This window comes from Hordeum vulgare, chromosome 2H (assembly GCF_904849725.1).
Source record: "Hordeum vulgare subsp. vulgare chromosome 2H, MorexV3_pseudomolecules_assembly, whole genome shotgun sequence".
Taxonomy (NCBI): Eukaryota; Viridiplantae; Streptophyta; class Magnoliopsida; order Poales; family Poaceae; genus Hordeum; species Hordeum vulgare.
In genome coordinates, this window is record NC_058519.1 from 408,035,136 (window position 1) to 408,042,956 (window position 7,821).

A 7,821-nucleotide genomic window follows, 5' to 3' on the forward strand; every position below is an offset into this window, starting at 1 on the left:
GGAAACCTTAACCATCCTTGACCAACAAGCTAGTCAACTGGAGGCTCACTAGGGACAATGTTTTGTCTATATATCCACACATGCATTTATGTTTCCATTCAATACAATTATAGGATGGATAATAAACGATTATCTTGAAACAGGAAATATAATAATAACTATTTTATCATTGCCTCTAGGGCGTATTTCCAACAGTCTCCCACTTGCACTAGAGTGGATACTCTAGCTTCACATCTATATGTGATTTACAATGTAATGAATCTAACACCCATACAGTTCTGGTGTTGATCATTCTTTGCTCATGGAATAGGTTTAGTCAGCGGATCTACAACATTCAGATCCGTGTGCACGTTGCAAACATTTATGTCCTCCTCCTTGATGTAATCGCGGATGGCATTGAAGCGTCTCTTTATGTGTCTGGTCCTCTTGTGAAACCTTGGTTCCTTGGCTAGAGCAATGGCACCAACATTGTCACAGAACAAATTGATTGGGTCCAGTGCACTTGGCACTACTCCAAGATCTGACATGAACTGCTTCATCCACACACCCTCCTTAGCTGCCTCTGAGGTAGCTATGTACTCCGCTTCGCATGTAGAATCAGCAACGACGCTTTGCTTGGAACTGCACCAGCTTACCGCACCCCCGTTAAGAATAAATATGTATCCGGTTTGAGACTTAGAGTCATCGAGATCAATGTCAAATCTTGCATCGACGTAACCCTTTACGACGAGCTCTTCATCACCTCCATAAATGAGAAACATTTCCTTAGACCTTTTCAGGTAGTTTAAAATATTCTTGACCGCCGCCCAGTGTTCCACTCCTGGATCACTTTGAAACCTACCTGCCATACTTATGGCCAGGCTGACATCTGGTCTTGTGCACATCATTGCATACATGATAGACCCTATGGCTGAAGCATAAGGGACGAATCTCATCTTTTCTCTATCTTCTAAAGTTATTGGGCATTGAGTCTTACTCAACTTTATACCTTGTAACAGAGGCAAGAACCCCTTCTTGGATTGTTCCATTTTGAACTTCTTCAAAACTTTATCTAGGTATGTGCTTTGTGAAAGAGCTATTAGGCGCCTTGACCTATCTCTATAGATCTTTATGCCCAATATGTAAGCAGCTTCTCCTAGGTCCTTCATTGACATACTTTTATTCAAGTAATCCTTTACACTTCCCAAAAACTCTACATTGTTTCCAATCAGCAATACGTCATCCACATATAATATTAGAAACACTATAGAGCTCCCACTCACTTTATTGCAAATACAAGCTTCTCCAAAAACTTGTATAAACCCAACTGCCTTGATTACCTCATCAAAACGTTGATTCCAACTCTAAGATGCTTGCACCAGTCCATAAATGGATCGCTGGATCTTGCATACTTTGTCAGCATTCTCTGGATCAAGAAAACCTTCCAGTTGCATCATATACAACTCTTCCTTAAGAAACTCGTTAAGGAACGCCGTTTTGACATCCATTTGCCAGATTTCATAATCGAGAAATGCAGTTATTGCTAACATGATTCGAACGGACTTAAGCATATCTACGGCTGAGAACATTTCATCGTAGTCAACTCCTTGAACTTATGGAAAACCCTTTGCCACAAGACGAGCTTTATAAACGGTCACATTACCGTCTGCGTCCGTCTTCTTCTTAAAGATCCATTTGTTTTGAATAGCCTTTCGACCTTCAGGTAATACTTCCAAAGTCCATACTTCGTTTTCATGCATAGATCCGATCTCGGATTTCATGGCTTCTGACCATCTGTTGGAATCTGGGCCCACCATTGCTTCTCCATAATTCACAGGCTCATTGTTGTCCAACAACATGACTGACAAGACAGGATTCGCATACAACTCAGGAGCAGTACATGCTCTTGTCGACCTGTGAGGTCCGACAGTAACTTGATCTGAAGCTTCATGATCACCATCATCACCTTCCTCTTCAACTGGTGTCGCCTCAACAGAAATTTCTTTCTGCCCTGCTCCACCATCTTGTTGAAGCAGAGGTTCCGCAACCTCATCAAGTCCTATCTTCCTCCCACTCAATTCTTTTGAGAGAAACACTTTCTCAAGAAAAGCTCCATTCTTAGCGACAAACACTTTGCCTTCGGATCTGAGATAGAAGGTATACCCAACTGTCTCTTTTGGGTAACCTATGAAGACGCACCTTTCCGCTTTGGGTTCCAGCTTTTCAGGTTGAAGCTTTTGGACATAAGCATCACATCCCCAAACTTTAAGAAACGACAACTTTGGCTTCTTGCCATACCATAGCTCATATGGTGTCGTCTCAACGGATTTTGATGGTGCCCTATTTAAAGTGAATGCAGCTCTCTCCAATGCATAGCCCCAAAATGATAATGGAAAATCGGTATGAGACATCATAGAACGCACCATATCTAGTAAAGTACGATTATGACGTTCAGATACACCATTATGCTGTGGTGTTCCAGGCGGTGTCAACTATGAAGCAATTCCACATTGTCTTAAGTGAGCACCAAACTCGTAACTGAGATATTCACCTCCTCGATCAGATCATAGTAACTTGACCTTGTTGCTACGATGATTTTCAATTAAGTCTGAAATTGTTTGAACTTTTCAAATGTTTCAGACTTGTGCTTCATCAAATAGATATAACCATACCTACTCAAATCGTCAGCGAAGGTGTGAAAATAACGATATCCATCGCGCACCTCTATGTTCATCAGTCCTCACACATCAGTATGTATGATCTCCAACAAGTCACTTGCATGCTCCGTTGTTCCAAAGAACGAAGTCTTAGTCATCTTGCCGATTAGACATGGTTCGCATGTGTCAAGTGATTTAAAATCAAGTGACTCCAAAAGTCCATCAGCATGGAGTTTCTTCATACTCTTAACACCAATATGAAAGTGGCACAAGAAAGTGGCGCAATCATTGTTAACTCTACATCTTTTGGTCTCAATGTTATGGACATGAGTGTCATCACAATCGAAATTCAATATGAACAAACCCCTCACATTGGATGCATGACCATAAAAGATATTACTCATATAAATAGAACAACAATTATTCTCTGACTTAAATGAGTAACCATCTCGCAATAAACAAGATCCAGATATAATGTTCATGCTCATCGCAGGCACTAAATAACAATTATTTCAGTTCATCACTAATCCCGATGGTAACTTTAGTGAGACCGTGCTGACGGTGATCACGTCAACCTTGGAACCATTTCCCATGCGCATCGTCACTTCATCCTTCGCCAGCCTTCGTTTATTCTGCCGTTCCTGTTTCGAGTTGCAAATGTGAGGAACAGAACCGGTATCAAATACCCAAGCACTACTACGATAGATGGTGAGGTACACATCAATAACATGTATATCAAATATACCTTGTTTGGCGTTGGCCGACTTCTTATCGGCCAGATACTTGGGGCAGTTGCGCTTCTAGTGACCAATCCCCTTGCAATAATAGCACTCAGTTTCTGTCTTAGCTTCAGCCTTGGGTTTATTCGTTGGAGGGGCAACAACTTTGCCACTCTTCTTGGAGTTACCTTTCTTTCCTTTGCCATTTTTCTTGAAACTAGTGGTCTTATTGGCCATCAACACTTGATGTTCTTTCTGGATTTCTGACCCAGCGACTTTCAGCATCGCAAATAACTCGTCGGGTGACTTATTCACCCCTTGTATGTTATAGTTCAACATGAAGCTCTTATATCTAGGGCGCAGTGATTGAAGAATTCTTTTAGTGATAGCTTCTTGTGGGAGCTCAATCCCCAGCTTAGCTAGACGGTTAGAGTACCCAGACATTCTGAGCACGTGTTCACTGAAGAACGAATTCTCCTCCATTTTGCAAGCATAGCACTTATCGGAGGTCTCATACCTCTCGATCCGGGCATTCTTCTCAAAGATAAACTTCAACTCCTGGAACATCTCATATGCTCCATGACGTTCAAAACGTCTTTGAAGTCCCAATTCTAAGCCATACAAAACTGCACATTAAACTAGTGAGTAGTTATCCTTACGCGCTTGCCAAGCGTTCAAAACATCTTGGGTTGCCGTAGCGGGTGGTGCATCACCTAGCACAACATCAAGCACATACTGCTTTTGGCCAGCCTGGAGGACAATCCTCAGATTTCGAGCACAGTCAACAAAGTTGCTTCCATCATCTTTCATCTTAGCTTTCTCTAGGAACGTATTAAAATTCAGGGTTGCTACTACGCGAGCCATTGATCTACAACATAAAATTTTGCAAAGATTACTTAGACTATGTTCAAGACAATTGAGTTTACCTAATCATATTACTAATAAACTCCCACTCAAATAGACATCCCTCAAGTCATTCGAGTGTCACATGATCCAAATTCACTAACTCAAGTCCAATCATCACGTGAGTTGAGTATAGTTTCATAGGTGAACATCTCCATGTTGATCATATCAACTATATGATTCATGCTCGACCTTTCGGTCTCTTATATTCCGAGGCCATGTCTGTACATGCTAGGCTCATCAAGTTCAACCTGAGTGTTTCGCGTGTGCAACTGTTTTGCACTCGTCGTATGTGAACGTTGAGTCTATCACACCCGATCAACATGTGGTGTCTCGTAACGACGAACTGTCGCAATGGTGCACAGTCGGGGAGAATACAATTTTATCTTGAAATTTTAGTGAGGGATCACCTTATAATGCTACCGTCGTTCTAAGAAAAATAAGCTGCATAAAAGGATTAACGTCACATGCAAATCATAAGTGACATGATATGGCCATGAACTTGTGCGTCTTGATCTCCATCACCAAAGGACTGGCATGATCCCCATCATCACCGGCGCCACACCATGATCTCCATCATTGTGCTGCCATCGAGGTTGTCGCGCTATCTATGTTGTTACTACTAAGGCTACTGCCTAGCGATGTAGCAAGAGCATCTGCAAGCGCAAAATAAATTTAAAGACAACCCTAGTGCTCCTTCCGGTTGCCGTAGTATCGACGTGAAATTCGATATTTAACTATTACAACATGATCATTTCATACATACAATATATCATATCATGTCTTTGGTCATATAACATCACAAGCATACCCTGCAAAAACAAGTTAGACGTCCTCTAATTTGTTGTTGCATGTTTTACATGTCTGCTATGGGTATCTAGTATGATCACATCTTACTTACGCAAAGCCACAACGGTGATATGCAAATTAATATTTAACCTTCTCCAAGGACCACCTCGGTCAAATCCGATTCAACTAAAGTTGAATAAATACACACCCGCCAGTCATCTTTATGCAACAAGTTGCATGTCAGTCGAAGAAACCGGTCTCTCGTAAGCGTACGAGTAAAGTTGGTCCGGGCCCCTTCCATCCAACAATGTTGTTGAATCGAGAAAAGACTAAGGAGGGTAGCAAATTGAACATCAACGCCCACAAACTCTTTTGTGTTCTACTCGAGATATCATCTACGCATGAACCTAGCTCATGATGCCACTTTTGGGGAACATTGCATGGGAAACAAAAAATTTCCTACGCACACTAACACCTATCATGGTGATGATCATCTACGAGAGGGAGATCGGATCCACATACCCTTGTAGATCGCTAAGCAGGAAGCGTTAAGAAACGTGGTTGATGTAGTGGAACGTTTTCGTGATCCAAATCACCGCCGTCCCACGATCCGTCCCGATCTAGCGCCGAACGGACAACACCTCCGAGTTCAGCACACGTACAACTCGATGACGATCTCCGCCTTCTTGATCCAGCAAGAGAGACGAAGACGTAGCTTAAATCTTCAGCAACATGATGGCATTGCAGTGATGATGGTGAAGCTACTCTGACAGGGCTTCGTCGTGCCGTGCTGATCTAGCTACGAGGTTTCACGAAGTAGTGGAGGAAGAGAGGGTTGCACAAAGGCTTGAGGTTCTAAATTCCTCTCAAACCTCCACTATATATAGGAGGAACCAAGGGCAGGGTGGCTTGCGTCCTACTCGAAGGAGGAGGCTTCGGCCGAGGCAAGGAGGGAGGAGTCCTCCTCCAATTCGGTTTGGTGGAGGACTCCTTCCTATCTTGTCCACCTCCTTCCATCTTTTTTTCTGTTCTTCTTTATTTTTGCCTTTGCCGAAATAGGCTTGTTGGGCTAGCGTCACCAGCAAACTAAGGGCTGACATGCCACCCATGGGCCTATTAGGTTCTCTCCCGGGTGGGTGGCCCCTCCGGGTAAAACACCGGAACCCATTCGTCACTCCCGGTACTTTACCGGTAATGCCCGAAATCTTTCCGGAAGCCAAATGCAACAATCCTATATATCAATCTTTGTTTCCGGACCATTCCGGAGACACTCGTGACGTCCAGGATCGCATCCGGGAATTGGAACAACATTCGGTTACCAACATCTATAATTCAACTATACCGAAAACGTCACTGAACCTTAAGTGTGCAGACCCTGAGGGTTCGAGAACTATGTAGACATGATCGAGAGACTCTCCGGTCAATATCCAATAGCAGGACCTGGACGTCCATATTGGATCCTATATATTCTACGAAGATCTTATCGGTTGAACCTTTATGTCAAGGATTCACACAATCTCGTATATCATTCCCTTTGTCTTTCGATATGTTACTTGCCGGAGATTCGATCGTCGGTATCGCCATACCTATTTCAATCTCGTTATCGGCAAGTCCCTTTACTCGTTCCGTAATACAAGGTCTCGTGGCTAACTATTTAGTCACATTGTTTGCAAGGTTTGTTTGTGATGTTGTATTACCGAGTGGGCCCCGAGATACCTCTCCGTCACACGGATTGACAAATCCCAGTCTTGATCCATGCTAACTTAACGGACACCTTCGAAGATGTGTCTAGAGTACCTTTATAGTCACCCAGTAATGTTGCAATGTTCGATACACATAAGGCATTCCTCCAGTGTGAGTGAGTTACATGATCTCATGGTCATAGGAATGTATACTTGACATGCAAAAGAAATAGCAACAAGATGACATGCTACGTTCATAGTTTGGGTCTTGTCCATCACATCATTCTCCTAATGATGTGATCCCGTCATCAAGTGACAACACTTGTCTATGGTTAGGAGACCTTGACCATCCTTGACCATCCTTGACCAACACGCTAGTCAACTAGAGGCTCACTAGGGACATTGTTTTGTCTATATATCCACATATGCATTTATGTTTCCATCCAATACAATTATAGCATGGATAATAAAATATCATGTTGAAACAGGAAGTATAATAATAAATATTTTATCATTGCCTCTAGGTCATATTTCCAACAAAGACAACTTTGCAAAACATCGGGGCGACCAATGCCCCTCGGTCCGCCTGCTCCAACCGGCTCCCCGTGTCTCTCCTCCAGCTGGTTCCCTATCCTCCTGCTGGGTCTTCGCCCAGCTCGTCCAGCTGGCTCTCCGTCAGCTCCCCGAGCTAGCTCCTTTTCCAGAACCTCGAGCCGGCTCTCCTTCGGTTCCCAGAGCTAGCTCTATGGGGACCCCGACTTACGAGTCGAGATCGCTGAATGAACGTGCTCAGTGATCCTAGAGATAATTGCTCACCGAACACACATATATTGAATAATAAGAGTCTTGCATCCAAGTACCGAATTATTACATCACATGACCGAAGTGTCAAGTTCACAAGGTTGGGACTAAGGCCAAATCATACTAATACAACTAATAGCAGAAATCATAGGGGCTAAGCGGGTGGCCATGCCATCAAGCCTACACCGACAGGCATTCTGACCCGGAAGCATCCTAGTTCGCAGGGGCGTCTCCGAAGACATACTCATCTCCAAACTCTGGTCCTTCCATGTCTGGTCAATAATATAACCA